The following is a 14,447-nucleotide window of genomic DNA, read 5'->3' on the forward strand; positions in this document are numbered from 1 at the left end:
TTGATTGTAATTCCAATGTAATATTGAGTGAGGATATGTGTGAGAGATAGTCATTTCTATGCTAGAAAACATTGTATCTACATGAGAGATTAAGAGAAGATTATGAAGACCTCGAAGATTAATACTATGTGTGAAGCATTTATTTGTGTTTTCGTGGTTCTTTGATGGATTCTAAGAAGAATATAAAGAATTGATCAATTTTGTTAAAGATAAAGTTGTAGGAGATTCTTGTTATGATGCTGCGTGAAGATTTGTTGTGCTTGGTGTTCTTTTTCCTATTGTGGTTACATAAAGGATGAAAACAAGCTTGTTGATGCATACAAGATAGATTTCCTTGCAGTAAGATCCATGTTTCCTTGGTGTTCTCTTGAGAACTCCATGTTAATATAATTTCCCATGTATCTCCAATAACCATATTATGATGCATGGTCCCACTACTTAACTGCACTCTTAACCACACTTCGATCCCCTTAATGGTGTTAAGTTATTTCTGCCCTACCAAATTGGTGAGTCATGTTCAAGAAACTCTATCCAATGTTTGGGAAAGTTATCCAACTTATCATATCCAACTAGCCATAAACATCATCAAGATCGAGGCTTCCCACTTTCCTCTCAACATGTTTCTTTTAGTAATCTAATTAAGAAGAGCATACTACCACACTGTGTGAATATATAAAAGTAGCTTCCTTTTATGAAGATATTATACATAGATTTGTTAACGTAGCATTTAAGCACATGAAATTTTAATTTTTAAAATAATAATGTATTAATCCAAAAAGTTTATTACAAAATGATCACTCTCATAAGAGTAGCCAAAATTGTCCCACCTAGGATGGGACCTTCAAGCTACAAGGTTAGGCCATATGTGATTGCACTCCTTCCATGTCACTAGGAATCATGAGCTTAGTATTCTACTAAGCTCCCTTGAGCCTTCAAAATTGTCCTACATTAAGGAAGGACTTACCACTCAATCATTTGCATTATCAAATCTCAAGTAATCAAACAAAACAAAGCACCTATCACTCTTGCAAGACTATAAGACTCTCATGCTGTAGCATGGGTTCTTTTGACATCCCACAAGATACTCAAGTCTCATTGGCATGGGGATCCATAATCTTTATATCCTCTTTTCCATTTGGCTATCACAAGCATTGATTTGGGATAAGATAACCATCATATACACAACTCTAAAATCTAATTCTTTGTTAAATTTTAATTCTAAAAACAAAATATTGTTTTTAATATCTATCTAGTACTCTCTAGCTTGCTTTTACATACCCATTATTATATATATGACCATTGCACAATTTTAAGAGACAGAGTCAAGGAATTTAAAGCTGAATTTAAAATATATCATTTTTAAATACTCCAACTTAGTTATCCTCATTCGGTCAATGCTTGTTATATGGGATTATTGCAATCTCAAAATAATGCATGACCATTGCTATTTTGGGTTGTGAAGCTTCCAAGGCTTCCTCAAATTGTGTTTTAGCCTCAAGTGATCCTTAGCTTCAATGGAAGGTTCATTGATGATGTATTTGCACACAATCTCTCCACATTTCTTGAGGGCCATAAAAGCTAGTCTTTAAGACACCTTTTATGCATACTCAAGCTGGAGATGACCTCCAAACATTGATCACTTGTTGCATAAGGCAAAGAAGGGCTATAGTATTGTGCTTGAGTTTTTGAAGCTCATTATGAAGTCACTTAGTTGCCTTCGAGAGGAGCTCGAGTAAGTAATTTGGGAGAAGTCTATGTGCAAGCAAACTGAAGAGGAAAAGCACACCATTGTGAATGAAGCATACCACCAACTGTCTCTCAAACATACATTTCTAGGGATTTAGACTCATTAATAGATGTGGATTTCTTATCCAAGGAAAGATTTTTCAATAGATGTCAAAGGGTGTAGGGAAAGGAAGAGCACTACATGCTTTTTCTCTTTTTTTAAATTCAAAATGGGCAATATATTTTGTGTTTAGCTTTGTTTCGATGAATTGTACCTTCTCTCAAAAAAAGTAAATTTTCTTTACCATTCTCTATTTTTCACAAAAGAAAATTAGGATTTTCTTTTTGCACTCAATTTGTCTTATTTTTCCTGTTATTTATTCCATGAAAAGCATATTCTAACCTATTGAAAATAGATAAGAGGGGAGAGAGGTGAAGAACCCAAGAGCATGTATACAAGAGCAATAGAGACCAGAGAACACAAAGAGATGGGGCTGAAATATTCTCTTTCGCCTTTCTTCTTCTTTCACATAAAAGAACTAAGTCTACCACATGATAAAAGACTAATATGAAAGTGCCACAATGCATGTACACATGGTCACTAAGTGTGAACCTACTAAGGGAAGAAGAGGTGGCACAATGAATGTGCCATAACCAAGGATGGACTACGTGGGTGTAGTCCATCACTTTAAAATCATTGGTGTATCCTTATGTCACTTACCCAATATGCTAGTGAATAATATCCTACCACATCACCAAGTTGCGTAGTGGATGCTAGCTCATATAAAGCTTGACATCTCAACACTCTCCCTCCTCCTCAAATTGTGCCTTTGCCTCCTTATATGAGATACCAATGTCATGGATAGTGTCCTACATTGAAATAATTTGATTGTTTTGTTGAATTACAGTGTCATTCAGTTGTACCACCTGTCCTATGAGCTATTGTATATGAAGTTGATGTGCAGCGATCACATCATGGTAATTTTTTATGGTTGCCTGGCAAGTTGTAAATACTTTGAACGCTTGATCATTGAGCCGCCTAGTATAACCAAGTAACCCATTTTCACCCTTGCACACATACTTTAGCAAATTTGTGATTCCTGAGAAAGTTGGAGTTCTATTGTTTAAGGGGTCAATTGGGTAGATTCCCCCATCAACCCACAAATCCACATGTTTTAATCCCATTTGCCTATAACTCTGCAAAACCTAAGGGTTGACATTGGTACGTTGGGTTCTTTTGAATAATGGGGCATATTCAATCTTTACCTCAATATGCAGCTCCTTCTTTTATGACCTAGTGAACTCCAAGGATAGTCCTAAAGCATTGAAGCTTCTTAGCTCCCAAGGACATAGTGAAAATTTCAACACTGATATAAACCATCAATATCACTTGCCCAAACCCACTCGCAAATAAAATGGTAATGGATCTCTAGGTGTTTAGTCCATGTATAATACACTGAGTTCCTAGTCAATTGAATGCTACTAAGGTTATCACAGTAGATGATAACCTTCTTATCCACCTACATATCCAGATCACCAACAAGTAGCTCATGTAACCAAGGTACCTCAACACCTGTATACTTTGTATCTGCACTAGACAAGGCAATTGTTGATTGTTTTATATTGCTCCCAACTAACAATTACAAAAGGAAAACATAAAACCACTCATAGACCTCTTATTTGCCTATCCAATTTGCATCTATGTAACTACGCAAGTCCAATGGTATGACTGCATCGTAGAATAAGGAATAATCCAATGTGAACTTAACATAGTGCAATATGCACTGCATTGCATTCAAAGGTAGCTTCCGTGGAAGCTATATAGACTAACTCTCCAAACCAATTGTGTAATTTGGGTCTAGGCTAGTGATCATCAAATACATAAGGTTGGCCGCAATCTTTCGATACATAGTGATATCCTCAATCAAGTCACCTACATGTGCACTAAGCTTAGCATTAATATCCAAAGGTATAGAAATAGACTTGCAATCAACCATACCATACTTCTTTAACATATCTAATGCATATTATCTGTGTAACAACCATATACCCTCTATAGTCCTGATTATCTCTATGCTAAGAAAATTGCGCAACACTTCCAAATCCTTTATCTCAAATTCAGTCTTGAGGGCATTGTCAATATCTATCTCATTATCACGCAAATGATCAAATCATCCACATACATAGTAATGACCACAATACCCATATTACTTACCTATTTCATAAAAAACAACATCCCTACTAACTCTCAACTCATGTATAACAAGGCTATAGCATCTATATCTTTTCTACTCATAAGAATATCCAATAAATAAACATTTTTTTGCTTTGGTATCCAATTTACTACTCAACTCATCAAGAATATGCACATAAGCAATAGATCTAAATACTTTCAGATGGGACAAAATTGGCTTTCTATCCATAACCTTCTCTTCGAATGTTATACCATGTACAACAACAATGGATGTCCTATTCATAATGTATACAATAATAGCAACCACTTTAGCTCAATAATAAAAAGTCAAGTTTCTTTCTGATATCAATGCATGAGCCACCTGTAATATGCCTAGTTTTTTGCTCAACAACTCCATTATATTGTGGAGTATATCTACATGTATACTACCTCTTTTTACCATTTTTCTATTTAAAAAAATCAAAATATTTATTAGAGAGATATTCTCCCCTTCCATTCGACCTCAGGCATTTAATATACAATATTGTCTCCTTCTCAACCAAATCCTTAAAGCTTTTAAAGTGAGTAAACACCTCACTTTTCCCATGCATAAAATAAACCTATACTTTATGAGTACAATCATCAATGAAGAAAATATAAAACTTGCAACCACAAAAATTATAGTCTTTGTAGAATCTCACATATTGAAATGTATCAATTCAAGTGGCTTCTTGCATACATGTTTTTCATGTGGAAACACATACCTTGCTTGCTTTTCAAATTGATATATTTCACATACTTTATGCATCCCATCAATCGTAAACTTGGGCAAGCCATCAACAATCTATTTTGACTAGATGTCTTTCAGCCATTATTATTCACATGACCAATTCTCTTATGCTAGATTTCAATATCAGTCACAACACCTAAACCTTGTGAAAATATGGTAGCATCCATTTAGGCAAACTTACATCAAGACTAAACAATCTACAAGTACATTTTCCTTTTGCAATCAACTTGCAAATCATTTTTAGGATCTTCTACACCATAACCATCAAACGTGAACCAAACCTACAAACCTTGTTCTACCATTTGACCAACAAAAATCAAAATTTTTATAATATTTGGTATATACAACACATCAGCCAAATACTTAGTTTTACCATCTTACATACTCAAAGAAATATTTCCAATATGAGTAATCAGGTGAGTTGTATCATCCACTATCTCCACATAACTTGGAGAATCTAGACTGCACATCTCTCTAAACCACTCTCCATGAGAAGTCACATGGCTAGAGGCACCTAAATCTATATATTGTACTTCATTCTTTGATGAGGCATCAACAACTATAGTATTCATAAAGTATTGCATAACAAACAATTGTTCACTTTTGTTATCATTGTTTCTACTATTGGATACATAATTGCCTTACTACTTTTTCCCATTTCTAATTTTAGCCTTCTTTTTAAAGCACTTTTTTTTAGAAATATGGCATTTCTAACCACAATGCCAGCATTTCCTGTTATCACCAACATTAAATGCCTATTAGAATCTATAACTTGGCCTCTTTAACTCCCCCTTCCTCGAGACTATTTTCCTCTATTTTTCTATGCATCATAACTTTGACCCCATGACCACCACTTTGGCCTCTTCCATGACCTCTACCTCTATTAGTATAGTATTAGCATAGAAATCAAGTCTAGAAAATCAGAAATATCATGCCTCATATTCATAGATGACTTGAAGCTCTTGTATTCATCTCCAATTTCAACTAAGCATGCACACACAACAACAACATCATCAACTACCACAATGATAGATCCCAAGAACTTCCACAATACACTTAATCTTCAAGGCATAATCATTAACGAGGACATGTTCCCTCTCTTTTCACTCAGTTCTTGAGTTGCAACTTTCTAGCCTATGTTTACATTGAACAGCCTTACCAAATTCTTCCAAGCAATAACAGGGTTATGAGATTCCTACAAATAGCCCATCATGTTATCTATCACACTCACAAACATCCAATATATGACTTTACTATGTGTCTACTCCCAATTTTTCTTAGTGTTGACCTATTTTGCAGTAGTATTTTGCAAACATTGGTTGAAGTTGTCAAACATTTTGACAAAACAAACAACTTGCAAAAACCGCAATATGTGAACAAGCTAATACTAGGTGCAACACAAGTAAACATGAAATCTTTTTCACTAATTACATAACAATAACCACAATCTACAATATGTATACATATGCCTTTTATATTTGTAACCCAATAAATATCTAAAACCTTACATATTCAAAATTTATAACGTGTGCACTTGTAAATGATCTACACAATTAAAACTATAGTATATCCAAAAAATGATGTTGAACCGCTTATAGGCCCCCAGAACAAAGGCCGAAATGGCCTCGAATGCTAAATATCATAGCGTGAAATTCCTACGAGGTAAATCTATAGTATATACATTATTTTTCTTACTCACCAAGTTTATGGAGACTACAACCCTGCTAGCTCCAAGAGTCTTGACTATAACCCAATGCAAATCAAGCAAGGTGGATTAGCTTCTTACCCATTGCTTACTTGCTTGTTTTCATGCTCCAACGCCTTCACCTCAGCCTTCAATCGAGCTCCACATAGCTATGGGATGGCTCTGATACAGTGAAACATACAAGAGAGGAGAGAGGTGAAGAATCGAAGAGCACACACACAAAATAAATGGATATTTGAAAACACAAAGAGATAGACCTGAAATATTCTTATTCTTCTTTCCTCTTATTCCACACAAAATAACTAAGTCTACAACGTGATAAAAGACTAATATGAAAGTACCACAACATATGTACACATGATCACTAAGTGTGAATGCACTAAGGAAAGAAGAGGTGGCACAATGAATGTGCCATAAACAAGGATGGACTACATGGGTGTAGTCCATCTATAGAATCACTGGCATATCTTCGTGTTGACCACTTAATATGCCAGTGAATAATATCACACCACGTCACCAAGACGTCGTGTAGTGGACGCCAACTTATATAGAGCTTGATATCTCAACACCTATTTCTTGTGATTTTAGCCTAATCTGCTCCCTACTAGATGGAGGTGCTACAAAATCGTAAGGGACTAATTTTTCAAAACAAACACTCTTACGCAATTGATTTCACCTAGTTTCTAATGTTAAACATGTGTTTTTAGTTCTTTGGGTTTTATTACTAGTTACCCTTGCATTTAACAACGTTGTTTTATTTGTAATAGTCACATAATGCGAACATTACAAAAAAGAACTAGAGTAATCTATACACATTAGGAGGCCCAATAAGAATATTATAGGAATGCAAGCCCATCCTTAGTAGCAAGAATAACTCTCACAATCACCTTATTTCAAATGGGAGTTGTGATAAAGCATAACTTGCATATGTATGCATACCCATGCAAATATCTACACACACACACACATGTATGCATGCTCATACATAGACAAACAAATATGAGTTAGGTGTGTGTGTGTGTGTGGAGAGAGAGAGAGAGAGAGAGAGAGAGAGACAGAGAGAGACAGAGACAGAGACAGAGACAGAGACAGAGACAGAGACAGAGACAGAGACAGAGAGAGAGAGCAAAGAAAAGAGAATGGATACACACTTATAAAATATGCACTTACAAACATTCACACATGCACATATGCAAACACACATCCACACACAAATATATACATTTACATATATTTGCAATGCATACACATATATGAACATGAATACACGTGCATACATGTGAGGGCAATAAATATGAGAGACAAGGAAAAAGAAAGGAGAGATAATAAAAATAACAAGAGAGAGAGAGGAAAAGAAAGGACAAACAAGTGGAAAAGAAAGGACAAACAAGTGAGAGAAAGAAAATATGAGAGAAATGTATGTATACTTATGAGACCATACAAATGGACACACATGTATAAGCACATACACACAGAGAGAAAGAGAGAGCATATAAAAAATGAAAAAATGAAAAAAGTGTGTATATGTATTATTCATACATGAATACATGTATTCATTCATTACACACACACACACACACACACACACACACACACACACACACACACACACACACACACACACACACACACACACACACACACACACACACATGTACACACATGTATGTGTGTGTGTGTGTGTGTGTGTGTACATGTGTGTGTGTGTGTGTGTGTGTGTGTGTGTGTGTGTGTGTGTGTGTGATTAGAATGTATTATTACAATATCTATAAATTATACTATAGTAATACATATATTACTATATTTAGCATGTGTAATATTAAATAACAATGATGATATATATGATATAATCATATGTAAATCAATAATATATGTATTATTTATAGTTATCAATATGTTGAGATAATTGATCATGTATTAATTATTAACTATTAGTATACTAATCAATTGTTAAATTTATACGTGTGTGTAGTAATTAGTAAATAAGTTAATGTATAGATGTACTATATATCATGTATATACATTAATATATAGCTATAATATGTAATATTAAATATTATATTATAATTATTATTATTATATTGTGAGAGGTTGAGTTAAGGTAACCTAAGTAGTTACAAACATGGGCATTTGTAAAGGGAATGAGTGCATGAACGGGGCCATTGGATTTTGTAAGAAGTTCATCTCAGTTCTCTCTCTCTCTCTCTCTCTCTCTCTCTCTCTCTCTCTCTCTCTCTCTCTCTCTCTCTCTCTCTCTCTCTCTCTCTCTCTCTCTCTCTCTCTCTCTCTCTCTCTCTCTCTCTCTCTCTCTCTCTCTCTCTCTCTCTCTCTCTCTCTCTCTCTCTCTCCTTTGAATTGCCCATCTATTTGGAGTAGATGATGGCCATTGTAAGCTCCATGCTTTTGTTGATGAACAATACCAACCATATGTTGTTGGATTTCCTGGAGGATCAACAATAGCAACAAAGACAAATTCCAAGAATCAAACCACGCCCATTCACAACTACCAAAACTGAAGACATACTTTCTTGGCTTAATAACTTTGATAATGTGGCTAGCAATCATGGCTGGATTCACAAACAGAGAATAAGAGAAATACACACCTTGTTGGAAGGCATTGCAATAACTTGGTATGTCCAACAACTAGCCTTCATCAAATAAAATTGGCAACATTTAAAACAATCTCTAGTTAGACATTTTGCAAATCAAAATATTACACTATCAACCTTGAAACAGATACTTAACTATGAACAATTATCAAGCAAATCAATTGCTCAAATTGCCATCAAATTCAACCAAATTATCACACGAGTGGATTGGTAGAATCCATGAAACTATTTTTTCTATGGCCTCAAATTTGACTAGATATAGCATGAAGAGCCTAAGACCAAGGTCCGCAAACATTACATGAAGCAATGAAATTGCACAACGAATAGAGGGTATCATAGAAAATGTGGAGATCCATGAATCAAGGCCAAAGTCAAAAGTCACATAGACAAACCCACACCAATGGAAATTGATATCCAATATACACAATACCATGATAAAATATGTTTTCCGAACTACAATGCTACACAAGGTCTCAACCAATGCTTTTATTGCAACAAGTATGGACATGTCAAGTAATACTGCAACAAACTCAAAACCAAGCAACCTCAGATACAAAATGTTGAAATATCAAGTGGAGACACAACAACATTAGCCATTGTTCAGGAAAACATTTGAGTGAGAGGTTGTTGAGGCACAGTCATTCGCACGTACATGCTTCTACCATTCATGTTTCAAACCATTTACTTGCACTAATCACAATGAATGTAAGACATAAGACAGCCACAACATTGCTAGATTCAAGAGCCTCATTTAATTCCATTAGGCAATCTTTAGTTCAAAGCCTAGAATTAGAAAGACAATATGCAAGATCTATATCTATACTCTCTGGGCATACAAAAATCTTATATCATTTGGATAAAGAAGCCATACTAAAACTACAAATAGGGGGACAAATCATTTATCATCCCATGTACGTGCTACCACATCAATTATTGCCATTAACATTAGGATGTGATTGGCTTAGAACACATCGTACATCATTGAACTTTAAAGAGGAAGTCCTAGAATTGCCTGACATAGCTCCTATTCCATTCATTAGTCTACCACTAAATGAACATTTTCAACAGATGCATGTGATAGAATGCCAATACAACAAAGACAACAAGGCATACAAGAGATTAAAAAATACACAATTTGTTACATGATGTAGATAAGCAAACAATCATTAATGCACTAGTGTATCATGAAATCCTTACTTACTTGGTTCTGCTAATCAAGATGCTAACAATGAGAAGGAGATCACCGAGGGAAACAAAATTTTAGATGCACTAAAAGACATGCTCAAAAAAGGTGTAATAGAACCCTCAAAGAGTCCATGAGCAATTGAACCACATTTGGTAAATAAAGATAATGACCAATATCGGTTCTGTGGTCAACTATCATCCACTGAACAAGGTAACAATCATGGATTTCTACCCATTACTAAGGCTAGGTGACTTGTTGGATCAATTGGGAAGATCCAATTATTTTACATTTATTGACATGGCATCTGGGTATTAGCAAATACTATTAATTCCAAAAGATGTTCCCAAGATAGCATTTCGAACACCAATGGTGTTGCTCCAGTTCAAGGTCATGCCATTCGGTCTAACAAACCCTCTAGGTACATTCCCAAGAATGGGCAATAATTTATTTCAAGATTCAATAGAAAATAAAGTTTTGGTCATCTTCTTGGATGATATATTAATCCACATTATAGCATGGACATCCCATTTAGATGTTTTAGATGACGTATTACACATGTTGCAATAGCATAATCTCAAAATATATCACAAAAAATGCACATTGAGTGCAACTCAATTGATATTTTTGGGCGATATTGTATCCCTAAAAGGAATTCGAGTAGATCAATCAAAAATTCTAGCCATCAAGAATTATGCTAAACCAACAATGGTTAAACAAGTACAAAGATTTTTGGGGCTCATGGCAAGTTCAGTAAAATTAATACCCAATGATGTTGCAATCACATATCCATTGAGAAGACTTCTTAAAAAAGGGGAAAAATACAGTGGACACTAGACTGTGAAATCATTTGAAATATTCAAGGATCTCACAAGTAAAATCAATGTTAGAATACCCTAACTTCAAGAAACCTTTTCGATTGAAGACTCATGCTTCGGATGTGGGACTTGGAGCTATTTTATTATAGGAACAAAAAGGCAAAGGTGGTAGCCAATATGTTACATAAGTGGGAGGTTAACCAAGGAAAAAATGAATTGCACAACTATCAAAAGAGTTATTGGCAATCATCTGGTCTTTTGCCAACAAGATGCATCCATATCTCCATGGTCAAGAGGTGCTAGTGAAAATAGACCATCACCCTTTAACAAATTTAATCAACAAACAACATCCCCTAGGACAAATCTTGAGATGGATCTTAGCTTTGCAAGAATACAAATTCAGAATTAAACATTACAAAGGTAGTACTAATGTGGTAGTTGATGCATTGAGCTTTTGCCAACAAGATGCATCCATATCTCCATGGTCGAGAGGTGCTAGTGAAAATAGACCATCACCCTTTAACAAAATTTAATCAACAAACAACATCCCCTAGGACAAATCTTGAGATGGATCTTAGCTTTGCAAGAATACAAATTCAGAATTAAACATTACAAAGGTAGTACTAATGTGGTAGTTGATGCATTGAGCAAGAGTCTGCTAGAGATACACAACAATCAATATCATGAAATCATGCATATCAAACTACCAACCACAGCTGAACAAATAGCCATGGCATTAATTAGTGTGAGAGGTTGAGTTAATCTTAAGTAAAGGTAACCCAAACAGTTACAGATAGGGGCATTTGTAAAGGGAATGAGTGTATGAATGGAGCAGCTGGATTTTTGAAAGAAGTTAAGTTCAACTATTTGTGTGTGTGGCTCTCTGTCTCCTGTCCTGTCTCTTGTCAACCCCTTGCAATATTTCATTATCTTTCGTATACAATTTATATTAATGATATATATATATATATATATATATATATATATATGCATACTTGCTTTTGTCTATAATTACTATGCATGCCATGATAGGTTCAATGTGAATAGAGATGACCATTAAATGTATTTGTCTTTGACAAACTTTGAGAAATGGTTATAAGGGTTTTTTGGAGACATGGTTTAGGCTTGATCCTCTTAAAGTTGGTATCCCACTCCCTATATATGTATGTGTAGATCTTCCACTCTAAATATTCATATAGTCAACATTGTATCAGCATAGTTGCCAAAGCTTTCAGAGTTTAGATTATGCTCCTTATATCAATCTTCTATGAACTATCTTGATGCATGAAACATGCTTCGAGCCCCAATGCAAAGCATTGAGAGAACATCGGCTGGAAGCACCATAAGAATCTAGGCACAGAGCACCTAGTGATATTTTAATAGTTGAACATGTGCATGCAATGTGTGCATAGTCTAAAAACACCCACAGATGCATGCATACTATAAAAAGATATAATTTTTCATGATGAAATGATATTTTAATGGTTGAACACATGCATGTAATGTGTGCATCTACTAAAAACACCCATAAACATATATTATAACAACACATATAGACACTTATACATATACCCATGCACACATATGTGAAAACACATACACTCATGTATGCATATATGCACACATGCCTATACACACATAAATATATGAGTGAGAGAAAAAATGGAGAGAGAGAGAGAGAGAGAGAGAATTGTGAGAAAGAGAGTAGAGGAAATAGAGGGGAGGAGAGAGAATGGATACAAACTTATGAAACATGCACATACATGCATGCATATGCCCACGTGCAGACACATACATCCATGTACAAATACATACAGGCTCAAATACATGCATGCATACAAATGCATATAAATGCACACACGCATGTATACAACATATGCATGTATGAGGTAAAAATAGATGAGAGACAAGGGACTCCGAAAAAAAAAAGAAATGAGACAATAGAAAAATGATTAGAGGGAGAGATAGGACACACTCACACTTATAAGACCACATGAATGGAAACACACATATTAAACATTCATATACATATATCTACACATGTGCATGCATACACATATATGTTGAGAAATAGACAAATGATGTATGCTCCGAGAAGAGTTGTCCTGAATCCCATATGCACAGTTAAGAGAGTGGAACAACTCAAAGTCTATAAAGCATTGTACTTGACTATGAAATGAATACAATGTCATGATGCTTTGTACTTTCAATTAAGTGTCTTGTCATTGTCAATTCTACACAAGTTTGTGTTTATGAGTCCAAGCTAATCTATCTTGAAACCTAATTCACTTGTGTAACAGTTTGTCTCTACTTGTCTATCTCATTATGAGTTTGGTCTTCATCTTTCATCCACCATAGCTTGTGTCATGCTCTAGATCTGCATCTTCTATCATGGTACCAAAGCCCAATCGGGCATGGCTTAGATCATCTCCATCTCTTCCCAACTCAGGTTGAGTGTTGGATCTCATCCCCAACTTCATTTGCAATTCCACCTTCAATAAAGCTTCCATGGTAGCCATAGCCAATAGTACCCTATCAGCTTGAAGCTTTTATATCTCTCTTCACAGCCCAAATTTCTCTGGACTTCCTTCTAGAAAAGTGTTTTCCTACTTCCAGAGCTCCTCCCTTGCACCTCGGTCATTGACATTGGGTCACTATTGCCTCAGCATTGCCTGTTTCTGAAGTTGCTGTCATATATGTGTCTGTGGACAGCAGTACCCACCTGACTTGGAGGAGTTATATCTCCACATAGAGGCCATATCTCTCCAAGGTCTCTTCTAGGAAAACGTTCGTGAACTCTAGAGGCTTCTACTTGGCACATGGCAGTCAGTCGTTGGTCCCCCAGCTACTCACCATTGTGAAAATTGGACAACATTGTCTGATCTACGTGCACTTGGTTCCGTTCAAGCAGTCTATTCTCCTTCCACGCAGCGCAATTTTCGCCAAGATCATAGGGCTTATGTAGGCTTGAAGAGAGCTACATTTCCATTAAAAAACGTTTGGAAATGATCCACTGTAGCTCATGAAATCAGTAAAAAATCAAACCTGTTTGAAGATGATGCAGATAGCAAGGGGAAAGATGATGAAGATAGGTTCATTGAAGAAGACCAGCTCAAAACCAAAGAATGGAAGAAAATGAATAACAAGGCACTAGGCATCATTGCGTGGGGACTAAGTGATGATGTACTACATCATATATCTGGCATTGGAAATGCTAGAACCACTTGGGAGGAACTTAACACAATGTTTGGTACCCAAGCAAAGAACTCAAATGTAAAACTCCTCATGCAGTTTTATAAACTAGATATCAAAGACAATGCTTCTATGACCATGCACATCAATAAGTTCAAGAGCCTAAAAACCTAGCTTGCAACTCTTAAGAAGAATATTGATGAAGATGAAGCAATAGCCGTACTGCTTGCAAGTGTAAACAAGGATCCATAT

Source organism: Lygodium microphyllum, chromosome 13 (genome assembly GCF_053477565.2).
Source record: "Lygodium microphyllum isolate KBCC chromosome 13, Lygodium_microphyllum_v1.1.10, whole genome shotgun sequence".
NCBI classification, from domain to species: domain Eukaryota; kingdom Viridiplantae; phylum Streptophyta; class Polypodiopsida; order Schizaeales; family Lygodiaceae; genus Lygodium; species Lygodium microphyllum.